This window comes from Trichechus manatus, unplaced genomic scaffold (genome assembly GCF_000243295.1).
Source record: "Trichechus manatus latirostris isolate Lorelei unplaced genomic scaffold, TriManLat1.0 scaffold00008, whole genome shotgun sequence".
NCBI lineage: Eukaryota > Metazoa > Chordata > Mammalia > Sirenia > Trichechidae > Trichechus > Trichechus manatus.
The window spans coordinates 17,873,901-17,887,953 of NW_004443944.1; positions in this window are offsets into that span (position 1 = coordinate 17,873,901).

Consider the following 14,053-nt stretch of genomic DNA (forward strand, 5'->3'; position numbering starts at 1 on the left):
GTGTGTCTGCAAAGAAGCCGAGCCACTCAGGCAGTGAGGGGGGAACTGTGGGGAGATCCTGAGCAGCAAAAGGAGCCCACCCAGTTCTCCATCCCTTTCTTCATCCTTCACCCCTCGTTCAGCACACGGAGTCCTCATCCCATTGGTCCCACCCCTTACCCCCATTCTGCCTCCCTCCCTCACCGCACCTCCGCCCTGAATTGCTGGCTCTCCAAAAACTGATGTTGCTGAAACCCAAATCTCAGGCATCTCCACCTGCCTTCCTTGGGGCAAGGAGGATCAAGAGATGGGGGGTGGGGGAAGAAAGAGCCCATCATCCCCTCCTCCCACTAGGGCAAATCCTCCCCAAATCACCCTTCAGGGCCCAGGAAAGGCAGATCCAATTCTTGGGGCGTTCGGAGGCCTGCTGCCTTATCTAACTCTCTGGAACAAGCATTTTGCATTTATTCCCCCAAATGTGTTGCCGAATTGCATTCCAGCCCGTGGCTCCCAGCCATCTGCAGAGAGAAATCCAGTTAGACCTTGTATAATAAGTTCCTGACAATCTTGCTGGGGATGCTGGGTCATAAAAGTCTCCTGGTTTTATCGCCGGTAACAGACACGGAGTGAAATTAAGTTGTCTTATCAAATTTAGATTATATATATCCCTCTAGAGTAGAAGGCTGCGCATGGGGCTTTCATGGTATGAGCCCAGGAGTGGGAACAGGAGCGAGGGGGCTGTTTCTAAGGATGTGGCAGGGGGTGGGGAGCATCCTGGAGAGCCTGGCAGGACAGGCTAGCAGGAGGACAGGGTCATGGCATCTGAAGTGACATAGAGTCAGTGAAGCCAGGATTTGAAACCAGCTCTGCCATTGTTCACCTGGTGAACTTGGAAAATTCCCTTTGCTTCTGAGGACCTCAGTTTCCTCGTCTGTAAAGTGGGTGTGACAATAATAGTGCCTGCCTGCTGGATTGTTGTGAGATTTAAATGAGATGCTACGTGCAGCAGGATTGGCTCCATGTTTGGCAATACAAGTTGTCTGTAATTCGGGGGCAGGGAAAGGAAGCAAGAATTGGACACTGACATTATCTGGTCCACTCTCTTCCCATTTAACAGAAAGGGAAACTGAAGCCCAGTAAAAGGAAGTAAGTAGACAACATTCACACAGCAGACTGAGTCCCCAAGTCATCCCTCAGGAGAAAGCCATCCCAACTGTCTCCCACCCCAACTTGGGTCTCCTACAAGGGGCTAGAGGTTGCCTCTTTCCTGCCTTGGCCTCAGTCCTACATTAAATGCCTTGCCGCAGGGAATGGTCATACATGGTAGGAAGTCTGGCCGTCCCTTTGCCAGTGGAATAGACTTCCAGGACATTGCCCAGGGCCAGGCTTCCACAGGTTTGTTCCACTGCTCCTGGGAAACTTGTCCCACTGTTCCAGAGGGGGATGTCACACCCCAACCCAGCATCTGCCTGATGGAATTGACCTGCCTTTCTCCCACAGCTGGGATCTTCCCTGTGGCAACCTCACACTTTGGCTTGCATACCTCCAGTGATGCAGGGCTCACTACCATACCAGGCAGTACTTCTATTTCCCCAACCTGGGCCTAAGACAACCCCAACTCTTCTAACTGTGAAGGACACCCTGCCACCACGGTTTTCTTTCAGCACAGGCCTGAGTGTGTGATGTATTGGTGGGTTTCTCCGTGTGTACTCCATACTGTGAGTTTTGAGGGGAGAGGACACTGAACTGGTACAGCTCTGTGTCCCCAGGTGACAGGGCCTGGCACACAGTAGGCACTAAAACAATAATAACAATCGCTAACCCATATTGAGCACCTACTATGTGTCAGGCATCCGTTACATGTATCAACTCATTTAATCTTTATCATAATCCCAAGAGGTTAGCAATACCTCCAATTTACAGAGAGGAAAACTGTGACACAGAGAGGTGAGGCAACTTGCCCGAAGTCACACAGCCAGTACATGGTAGAGACAGGATTTGAATGTAGGCAGTGTGTGTCCAGAGCTGTCACTCTTACCTCCCAGGTATTCCTACAGATTATTTGGAATGAAGGAAGGGAAAGAATCAATAATGTAGACCAAGGTATATCCACTTCTTCCTAGTAGTCTGGGCTCCTGAGGGACAGGAAGCACATCATCTCCTCTCTCTCCCCCAGTTCCTAACACCAAAAAAAAAACCAAACCCGTTGCCATCAAGTCGATCCCGACTCATAGTGACCCTATAGCACAGAGTAGAACTGCCCCATAGGGTTTCCAAGGAGCGGCTGGTGGATCTGAATCCCAACCTTTTGGTTAGCAGCTGCAGCACTTAACCACTACGCCACCAGCGTTCCCAGTTCCTAACACAGTACTTAGCAAATCTTAGGTGCTCAATAAATGTCTGCTAAGTGAATGTTTGCTTTTCTCCCCCATTGCGCCTTGAGCCCTTGAGCATCAGCAAAGGAGCTGTATTGATTCCTGTAGAGCTGTGAATTAGGACAAGGCACCTCCCTCTGGGCAGGCACAGCCCTGTGCGTAGGGCTAGGCATGCTAATTGGACTGTTGTGCAAAGAAAACAACCCCCGCTTCCACGGGGGAGATGCAGCCCTGTGCCAGAGGTCCCAGCATGGCAGGTGAAGCCCCACTCTCTCTGGGGTGCACCTTTGTGCAGGGCACAACCGAAAGAACTTTCCACAGAAGTCTGGCTCTGGCTCCCTGGGGCCCAGGACGGAGGCAGAGTGTGCAATAGGCATCATAAGTGTTTGTTGAATGACTATTTGCCTGTATTTGCCCCTCTCCTACCCTGTTTCGCCTGCAGCCAGTCTGAGCCTCAGGAGAGCAATCGGTGGAAAAGCCACCAGCTGGGTGTGATGTGGCCATCGTGCTGATGGGGGAGTTTGCAGACATAACAGGGACAGGGAGGGTCAGGCATAATTGGTAAATATTTGTCTATCTAATCAGAGGGCCTTTTAATTAGCAATTTCATCCTTGCAACTGGTTTATTTATTTATTTACTTCCTGTGGGAAGTCAATTAAATGTAACAAACAGATGGAGGACAACATGGGGGCTTCCTTGTCTCCTACCATCTGTCCCATCCCACCACCACCCAGACCCAGCTGGGCCCACACCTCATTGGTGGAGCTGTCTGCCAGTCGCAAGAGGAGGGTGGGGCCTCAGGGACTCATGAGCCAGGGTGAAGTTCCTGACCCCCCGAAAGCCCTCCTTGGTGCTCGTGGTCTCCCTGGCCATCCCACACATCCAGGCTGACCCTGTAGGCCCTGCCTGTGACTCTCTGGCCCTAAGGCCCTTTGACAGCTGGGCATCTCCTCTTTCTGCCTGTCTGGGAGGCAGCAGTGTGGAGCCTGGATGCCCTTGTTTGAGCTCATACTGCACACCGCCTGGGGACTCCATCCAGAAAAGACTCTTGCTTAGCTCAGCAAACCGTTATTGAGTATCTGCTGTATGCCAGTCCATGTTTTGAGCACTGGGAACATAAATTGGCTCATCCTTGCCCTTCAGGAATTCATAGCCCATTGAGGGATATATTTACTCATTCATTCACTCATTCTTTAAATATTTATTAAGCAGCTTATGTATGCCAGGCTCTGGGCTAGGCCCTGGGGACACAAAGATAAATCCAACCCATTATTAACTGGCTTTAAATAACTCAGTGAAGCCTAGGAGACAGGCAGATAAGTTCCTGCACTCAGTAAGTATTTATTGATTGCCTGCAGCAATGAACAGCAGTGAACAATAAGTAGCAATAAACAGCACAAAGTCTGTGTTCTCATGAAGCTTACATTCTAGTGGTAGAGATAGACAATAAACAGGTGGATGTATAATGTCAGGCATGATCAGTGAGTTGAAAAACATAATAACCATCATCTTCATCTCATGGAATATGAAATCTACTTGAGTTCTAAAAAATCCAGAGACCTTGGCATGGTTTACAAGGCCCCTGATCACCGGGACCCCCATTTCTCTCCAGGATCATTTCTCACTTCTTCCCACCTCCTGGGCTATCTTCCAGCCACACCCACCTTCTGATGATTCCTCCATCCTGCCACACTCTGTCTTGAGACTTTCACCCACTCTGTTCCTTCAGCCTGCAACACTCTTTCCCCTGTTCTTTCCCAACTGAAATGTCCCTTTCCAGGGAAGCCTTTCCTGACCGTTCAGGCTGTGTTAGGTCCTTCCACTGCACCGCCACAGCCCCACTGCTCCCGCACCCCAGGACTCTTCTCCCAGCTTCGGTCATTGCTGGATACTCCTTGGTCTCCTCCATCCGGCCTGGGAGCCAGACAATGTCTGTCTTGCTCCTCCGCACGTATCCCCAGTACCAGGGACAGCACCCAGCGCGCCTCCATCACCCATCAATCCCACCGACACTGGCTAGATTGAATCAGGTGGAGAAAAGGAAAAAGGGCATTCCACGCAAGAGTCAAACTTTGCAAAGACATGGTGGCTTGCAAGTTTCCTCCTAAGTGTTTGAGGATCAGGGAGCCATCCAATGTGGCCGCATTAAAGAGAGGGGCAGGGCATGAAGCTAGAGTTAAGCAAAGGCTTTGAATGCTACACTAGGATGTCTAGTCTTCATCCTTTTAAGCCACCTGCAGTCATTCACATTCCTTTCCCATGATTTTGCCATAGATCTATGGGTCCCTGTACTATTGTTGGCTTTTTTTCTTCCGATTATTACCTAAAAAGGTAATTTTGTGCTTTTTTTAAATAACAGATTTATTGAGATGTAATTCACATAACATACAATTCATTCTCTTAAAGTATACAATTCAACCCTAAAAAGAAATCCTGTACCCATGATCAGTCATTCCCTATTCTCCTTTCTTTTAGCCATTCTAGCGTGTGTGAAGTTGTATTTCATTGGGATTTTGATTTGCATTCCTTAACGACTAATAATGTTAAGCATCTTTTCATGTGCTTATTGGCCATTTGTATGTCTTCTCTGGAGACTTCTCTATTCGAATCCTTTGCCCATGTTTTAATTGTTGTCTTTTTATTGTTGAGCTGTAAGAGTTCTTTTTATATGTTGGATACAAATCCCTTATCAGATCTTTTTCACCCTTTATTTTCCAAAGGAAACTTTATATCACTGTCTAAAATGGAAACAACAGTGACACCTGTCCTAAATCAAAGGTAATTATAAAATAACTATAATTCATTAATTCAATCAACAAATACTTAACGATCATTTCCTATTTTCCAGGCACCGTTCTTGGCACTGGGGATACAGCAATGAACAAGATAGATAGCTGTTGTTAGCTGCCATCAACTTGGCCCCCAACTCATGGCGACCCCATGCCCAACGGAACAAACGCTACCTGTTCCTGCGCCATCCCCATGATCAGTTGCAGATTGGACCATTATGACCCATAAGGTTTTAATTCTCTGATGTTTGAAAGTAAAGCACTTTCTTTCTAGTCCTTCTTAGTCTGGAAGCTCCACTGAAACATGTTCAGCATCATACCAACATGCAAGCCTCCACTGACAGATGGGTGGTGACTGTGCATGAGGTGTACTGGCCAGGATTTAAACCTGGGTCTCTGGCATGGAAGGCAAGAATTCTACCACTGAACCACCATTGCCCCCAAATAAGACAGATAAAGTTCCTAAACATGGAGTTTATAATTAAATGGAGAAAAGGCAAAAACCAAACAAAAGAAACAAATAGGAATGTTAGAACAGGGTACATGCTCTGCAGAGTGCAAGACAAGGGGGATGGCTTAGTGTCTGGAGGCTACTTTATAGTTGGAAGATCAGGGAAGGCCTCTCTAAGGAGGAGACAGTAAAGTGGACAGCTAAAGGATGAGAAAGTGCCAAGCACGCAAAGATCAAGGAGGAGAGAACCCTGGACAGAGGGAAGAAAGTGGAACTGAGCTTAGTGTGTCCAAGAAACAAAAACAGGGCAGTGTGGCTGGAGCAGAGTGGGCAAGGGGGAGTTCATATGGGATGGAGTGGGGAAACAGATAGGACCCCAGTCACGGGGGCTTTGTAAACCAGAGTAAATCACTTGGATTTTTTTTATAAGCACTAGGGAATGCCCTCTGAGGGTTTTAAGCAGTGGAGTGACATAATCAGATTAATGTTTTTAGAAGACTCTCTGCTGCTGTGTGGTGGATGGATTGTGGGAGTATGAAGGTGGAAACAGCGAGACCAGTGCAGAGGCTACTGCTACATGCAGGTGAGAGATGATGACAGCTCAGACCGGGGGAGAAGAACTGGACAGAAGTGGCCATTTCAGAATATGGTTTGCAGGTAGAACTGACAGGCGTGGCTGATGGACTGGATGTGGAAGGCAAGGGATAGAGAGGACTCAAGGACAACTCCTAGATGTCTGCTTGGACCACTGGGTGGGTGATTATACCCTTTATTGAAATTGGGCTGGCAAGAGAAAGAGCAGGGTGTGGGGTGGCTCAAGACTTTTAGCTTAGAGATGCTTGTTGGGCATCCAAGTGGAAAGGTCAGGAAGGCAGGTGGAAATTTATCTGAGTCTGGAGAGATGCATTTGAGAGTCACTGGATGATGTTTTAGGCTAGATGGGACTAGATAGAGTCCGAGACAAGAGGGGCCTGAAATAGAACCCAATAGCCCACCAGTGTTTAGAGGACTAGCCCCAAAGGGAAAACTCAAAGGGGAGGCTGGAGAGGAAGAGCAGCCAGTGAAGTGGGATAGTAAACAAAGTGTGGGGTTGAGGAACCATCCTCCAGGGGTTTTCTCCTGGCACACTTTGAGAACCACATCTACAGGCCAAGGGGAGCCATTGAAGGCTGTGGAAGAGGGCAGCAACATGGTCAAATTAACAAGGGTGGTCCAGAGCGGAGACTGAGCAGGAAAACCAGGGAGGAGGCTGGTGTAATGGTCCAGGTGAGAGATGGTGAGGTCTGGACTGAAGCAGAGGAGATTGAGCCTGGAGATCTTCAGGTCACCCTGAATCCCCACTCAGAGCCAAACACCTGCTTTTCCACCTTGCTTTCCGCTGATACCAAGTCCCATCTCTTTCCTCAGTTCTCTCTGACCCTCCACTCCTCCCATCCATTCCCACTATGCCCCACCTAACATACAATGCTAGAATTTATTGAGTGCTTACTATGTGCCAGGCACTGTTCTAAGCACTTTGCATGTATACCTGTGCAATTCTCATGCTCCTCCACTTTACAGATGAGAAAACTGAAGAACAGAGAGGATTAGCAAGTTGCCCAAGGTCACATGGTGAGTAAACAGTGGAGCTGGAATTCTAATGTAGGGACTCTGACTCGAGTCTATATTACAGCGATGGAAGAAAGAGAATCCAGCCTCCTATCCAGCAAGGAATCCCTTCTTTAGTGAGCCACTGCTTGCATACCTCCAGCTATAGGCATTTCATTACCTCCTTGGTCAGTTGGCTTTGTTGTTAAGGTTAATTTGAAAATTCCTCTTTTTCTGTACCTGCAATCTGTCTTCCTGTAACTTCTCCCCACTGGTGATGCAACAGAGGCCTGGCAAGTGGCAGGTGGTATAAAGGATAAAACAAGGACTCTAAAGTCAAGCGGACCTGGGTTAGTAGCTGTGTGACCTTGAGCAAGTCTCTTCACCTCTCTGGGCATCCATTTCCTGATTTGCAAGCCTGGCTGATGATAGAGCCTGCCTCAGTGTTGTGAGGACTCTGTGGCAGGCGCTCAGCTCATTGCCAAGTCCAGAGCAAGCTCTTGACAAGTGAAAACTGCTGGGATGATGATGCTATCTGCTCTATACTCTGTCACCTCCTTCCCCAAGGCCCCCGCTCCCCTCCCTCTAGGTCACCTGTATGGGTCGTCAGCCTCAGGTCCTGCTCCAGTTTGTCCCCCTCCCATCCCTGGGCTTCCGCCTCTGCCCCTCCAGCTCTGAGGCTGCCTGCTGTCCTGTGGCTCAGGCGGGCCCAGCTGCACCCGCTCCCCCTCCTAATCAGGATGCAGGGCCCCCCACCACCCCCGCCCCCTGCAGGGCCCCAGGAGGCTCCTCACTAATTCCTCTTCCTCAATCAGCCATGCTCTTGTGCTCTTGTGGCCTCTCCACTGATTGCCCCTTTGTTTCCCACCAGGCTGATGCTCTGGAAGATGCCCAGCGCACCATCCTCCAGGGCCCGGCTCGACCCAGGCCGCCGACTGGGTGCAGGCTGCCTGTCCTGCCCACCTGGCTCTGTCCATCAGTCCTATCAGGCTGTGTCTGGGTCTGCAGGCTTCTGAGGGGACTGTGAATGGGGCAGGTACAAACAGAACCACCCAGAGGTGTGTGGGTGCCCCCACACACAAACACACACACACACACACACACACACACAACCAATAAAGACACACACATATTATACCCAGCACACACACACAATCAAGAAATACACACACATGTTAATCCCAACAACATACACACATGATCAAGAAGGGCACACACATCTTGATCCCGCCAATACACACACACACACACAAGGAATGCCAACATACAGGAAGCAAAGCACCAACACACACGTTCTTTCAATGAGAGCATCCACAGTAACCAAGAAAACACACACACACACTTTTTGAGACAAAAACACACAAATCCAAACCACCCAGGGACACACATGTGCGCTTTTTAGACACACAGGTGCCCATAGGTGCTCTATCCACTCCAGCCTGGGCTGCGGCTGCCCACACCCCCACCTCTCTGCCTCCCTTTCTTAACTCCTTGGATGGGTTGGTTAATGCCCAAGGCCCTCAGCCTGAGCGAGTACAGATAACAAGGCAAATCTCATTTCCAGAGCGAGTCTGTGTCTGGCTCCCACCCACCCACCTACTGCGAGCCTCAGGGCTGCACTCAGAACACCACTCTCCCCCGACCCCCGCCCCATGCCCCCCACACAGACAGCAGCACCAGTAGGTGCTAATGGTCTGGCTGTCTGGCCCTGAACATCCCCAAAGCCACTGCGCCCCTTCCTGGGAAGAGGAGAGGAAGGGGGTCCCAGGGCAAGACCAGGGCAACAGGAAGGCCTGTCCCAGTGACCCGGCAAAGCTGGATTCGGGGACCTCATCATTCCCCGCGGCTCAGGCTGGCCTTGCTCGGGAGCCCAGATGATCGCATCTCAGCTGGCTGGCTGCGTCCACTTCCAGTTCAGTGCTCTGGCTGGAGGGGCCCCTGAGAGCTGGCTAGGTTGAGGGGAGGCAAGAAGGCCCTGGCACTCTGGACTTGGCCCATGCGCTGCTGGGCCCTTCCACTCTGGTCCTGTCCCCAGATCCACTGCCCTAAAGGGACCCAGATATTGCTGGGCAAAGGGAAGGGGAAGGAGACACCAGGGCTCTGCAGGACCTGCCGGCCCAGCCCTGGTGCCACCCTGGCCCTGCTCCAGGACTGGCTGGCATTCAGCCAGAACACACCAGTCCTGCTGTTCCAGTACCACCAAGTGGACTCGTGTGTCAGAGTAGGACTGTGCTCTATAGGGTTTTCAATGGCTGCGATCTTTTGGAAGCAGATTGCCAGGTCTTTCTTCTGAGGCACCTCTGGGTAAATTCAAAAGGCCAACCTTCTGGTTAGTGGTCCAGTACTTAACCGTTGGTGCCGCCCGGGGACTCCTAGTCCTGCGGTAGACGTGGTTAAAATAGTGAACTACTACCAAACCCATTGGTAAATAGGGGCTGCCTCCAAGCCCTCCAAGTAAACCCAACACACTGGTCCCTTCCTTGGCTCTCTCCTCATGCTCAGAAATCAAAGAGTTAACACCTGGCACAGCAAGAGGCCTCCAAGGACCCTGCCCCTTCAGTGGCCCTTCTGATTGGTTCCTGGCCATGATTAACCCCATTGCCGTGGAGTCTATTAAAGGTGGGTAATGAAACCTTTGAAAAGTCACCCAAGATTTTGGTCCTGATGTTGACCGCCAACCCACCCCCTCACCCTGCACGCATCTCCTCCCCTATCTTCTCCCTGGTCCAACCCCTGCCCTATCTTTGCCTGGCCACTCTCTCTGAATCTGGGAGCATGGGTGACTCTGGACCCCAACACAGTCCGGCGGGGCCTGCATCCAGCGCTTTAGATAAGAGTCCTGTTGGGCAGGAGCCTCAAGGGAGATTTGGGGGCATAGACACAGCTGCCCTGCAAGATGTCAGAGGGAGGAGGGGAGGCATATCAGGGGAGACCCGTCTCTGAGTTTCAGCCAAGAGGGAGTGGAAATGGCCCTGCAACCTGAGCCCAGCGTCTTCTGTGTTCACACCCCTCACTGCCACCCTTCACACCCCCACCCTCCCCCCAGTCCCTCCATCATCTGTACAGATTTATTTCATGACAATTTCATTTCGTCCCTGGCTCCAGAAAGATGGATGGGCCGTCAAGGTGATTGGGGAATTGGTGTTGGGCTCATAAGTTTGCCTCCCCTCTCTGAACTGGGGGGGCGGTGAGCGTGACAGGAGCCACCGTCCATCTCTCCCTGCCACCTTCACTGCAGGGGGTGGGGTGCAGAGCCTGGAAGAGGGGGACTTTCCCTGCCCAGAACTACTGAGGGGTCTTTCTCCATCTTTGCCACAAACAAGGCTGTTTGTCACTTGGTTGGCAGGATGACCCGCCCTCCCCAGCCCCTGGGGCCTGCTGGGTGAGCCTGGGAGCTGGCTAAAGGAGTTGTAAAGTGGGCAGCTGCCCCTCCTCCCTCCTTTCACTGGTCAGCAGGAGGCTTGTGCTGGGCGGGAGTGGGAGGCTTGTCACCAGCTCGCTCCTTCCGGAGGGAGATCGCGCGCGTGTGCACATGTACCACACATCTAACAAGCGTGCACACACATGCAGAATAGTAGCACGCCCACACTCACACCTGCTGGAGAAGAGAACATAGACGCAATAGCAGAATCAAAGCAGCATAGGAGAAAGAACATGGGATTCAGAATCAAGGAAAGCCAGAAATTGGGTATTGGCTGAGCTGTGCATGCAGCCTTGGGCCACTTTCTCAACCTCTCTGAGCCTCACCTTGCTCACTGCAAGAATAATTACACTCCCTCAGAGGGTTGCTGTCAGGATCAAAGGAGATGTTGGGTGAGAAGTGCCTGGCACATAAATGGTAGCTAGAATTATGATTAGCGTGCTATCCACACCTAGCCCTCCTCTGCACACACACACACACACACCCCTCCACTCTCTTTTCTGCCTCTCTCCATAGTCTGAGTTATCTTGCTTTCCACTTGTGCACAATCCCTAACTGACCTCTGACCTCTGACCTCTAGGGGCTGCCCAGAATGGTGCAGCCCAGAGTCCCCTGAGGCCACATGGCCCTTTTGCCAGGGACATGGATTCAAGTCTTCTTCTGTCACTCCACCGCCACCCTCCCTTAGACAACACAGCCACCCTCTCCAAGTCACTTCCATCATCCCATTCCAGATGCTCCCTCCTGTCCCCAACTTCAATGTTCTTGGATGTCAGGAAGCCAAGGTCACAGATAAGGCCAGAGCTAGGAGGTCATTTGGGACGAGTTGGCTGAGAGGACAGAAGTGAGTGGGAGTGGATGCTTCCATGTGAGGTGGCAGGGAGGTAACAGCAGAGACTCAGATAGGGAATTAAGGTCTAAACCAGTGGTGATCCATCTTGGTTGAACATTAGAATCATGGGAGGTGGAGTTAAACAATACAGATGCCTGGACACCATCACACTCACCCACCTCCAAGGATATTTTCCTTAATTAGGTTACTTAAAAATGTTCAGAACTAAAGCTCTATAGCTAGACAGAGCTGAGCCTCAGCTCTGCCACGCTGTAGCTGAGTCTCAGTCTTCCTCATCTGTGATAACCAGCATGCCAACCCACGAGGATTATGGGCATCAGGTCTTTGCACAGGGCCTGGCACTTGGTAGTGCTTGGGAGTAGAGGAGCCAGCTGGGTTCCCCTCAGGCCACCTCCCCACCTCCCCACCAATCCTTCCCTCCAGGCCTCTCCCCGTATTAAACATTAGCCCCCTGTCTTCCTGGGGCTTCGGGCTCAGCATTACATTTCCCCAGTACCCCTCTCCACATTAATCCTTCCCTGGGGTCCTGGGTGGGATTGGGCTGCAGCAGGGAGCCTCCAATTAGATTCCTCCAAGGATCCATTTCTCCTCCTGTTCCTCATCCCCCACCCCACCTACACCCCCCCACCGCCCCCAGCTTCCCAGATGGAGAGGGAATGGGGAGAGGCGGCTCTGGCCCTGGTTTTCTCCTATCACTCCTGCCCTAATTAGTATTCCAAGGAGAGCTGGCTCCACAGGCCCCAGGATTTGTTTGCCAGCGGACCATCTCCCCGTCTCCCCAGTTCAGAGTAATTCTGTCCCTCCCAGGCCCATTTAAGGGAGTGAATAATTAGTTACATTCAATTAGGCCTCTCACTGCCACTGTGGCTCCTGCCTGCCTCACTTGGGGGGACAGGCACATTAATGAGATGGCACATGTCTGGCAAGGGGGGAGCGAGTGTTAAACACCATGGACCCCCCACCCCTCTGCAGGGGGAAAGAGCTTGGAGGGCACTGGGAGGGCTGGGAGAAGGCCAGGAAGAAGGGGGAGGGGGGAGAAAGAGAAGATGAGGAAGCCGGGGATCAGGCAGGAGAAGAGGGTGGCCCGGGAAGCAGAAAGAGACTCCAGAGGCAAAGGAACCCACCTAACAGTCCGTCAATACGGGAGTCCCGCCATGAATCTGGATCCAGGCTTACAATGGAATCCTATGCAGCAATTAAAAAGCATGCTGTCGATCTATATTTACTGGCCTGGAGAGATGTCTGCCACAGACAGCTAAGCAAAAAAAAACTGCTTACAAAACAGCGTATATAATAATAGCCCAAGTTTTTTAAATATAGTTAGCACAGAAAGCATGTCTGGAAGGACATACACCTTGCGGTTGGCGGGGGTGGTGGGGAGGCTTACAGGTGGCCTTATTTTCCTGTTTATTGCTTGGATGGGGGGGTGCAGTGCACAGATATTACTTTTGTAATTAGTCAAAACAATAGCACTTGTTGGAGAGCAAACAAGGATGAGGTGGAAGAGCTGGGAGGTGGAGAAAGGAGGGGGTTAGGGAGCAAGGTGGAAGCAGGGAGTGGGGGGATGGGCAGAGACTGCAAAGGGTGAGAGGGAGTCCTGGAGCGAGGAGAAGGCAGGGAACTAGCTGGGTGCCAAGGCCCAGCGGGATGTGCCCTTTGGCAAGGAGACAGGCAGGAGCCCCAGGGACAAGGAGGGTGGGGATAGGAATAGTGGAGCATCCTCCTGCCGCATGTCCCCTACTTCTGAGGCCCACTGGTGGTGTCTGGTGGAATCAAAGCTGCTCACTGACCTTGCTGGACCCTTCCTGCCCCCCTTCACAGCTCTGTACTCCCCAGGGGACTCTCCCTCATCTCCCCGCCCCACTCCAGAACCACAGCAGGGCTTTTTTTTTTTTTTTACAAATTAAAATTGCATCTCCCCACCCCTGCAGGTGGGTTTGTAATTTTCTGTGCCAGAATCACTCTGAGGAAGAGGAATCCTCGGGGGCAGAGTCTTTAATAACTTCTGCTGCCCAAGGAATCGGCTGCAGGGCCGAGAGCTAAGGGAAGGGTAGGGGCTAAGGTGTGCAGGTAGGGGCTGCAGGCACGGGAAGGGGGCATAAGAATGAGGAGCATGTCTCCACCCAACTCGCCCCACCGAACCCCCAGGCCCTCAGTCTTAGAGCTTCAATGCCATGGACCCCAGCTCCCAGAGCTGTCCAGCCGCATGGAGCCCAAGCCCCCAAGGGCTCGCTCCATGCCTCCTAGCTGGGAGCTGAGGAGGGAAACAAGGATGGGTCAGCAGCCACAGGGGACAGAAGCCCCAAGTCACGAGTTCTGGGTTCCGTATGAAACCTGCCTCTGTCATGTTGCCTGACCTGGCTCTGGCCCCTCTCAGGGCCTCAGTTTCCCCATCTATAAAACAAGACGGTTGACATGATGAAGCTCCCAGTCTTCTTTAATTCCAACCCTCTATGACAAGCTTTCTTGGGCTGTCACACAAGTTTTTAATTTTTGGACTTGATAGCATTTAAACATTTGGGAGATTTTACAGAAACATCTGAACTCCCACCAATAGGTAACCCTCATTCCTGCAGGGCGGCCACTGGCAGCAGCTG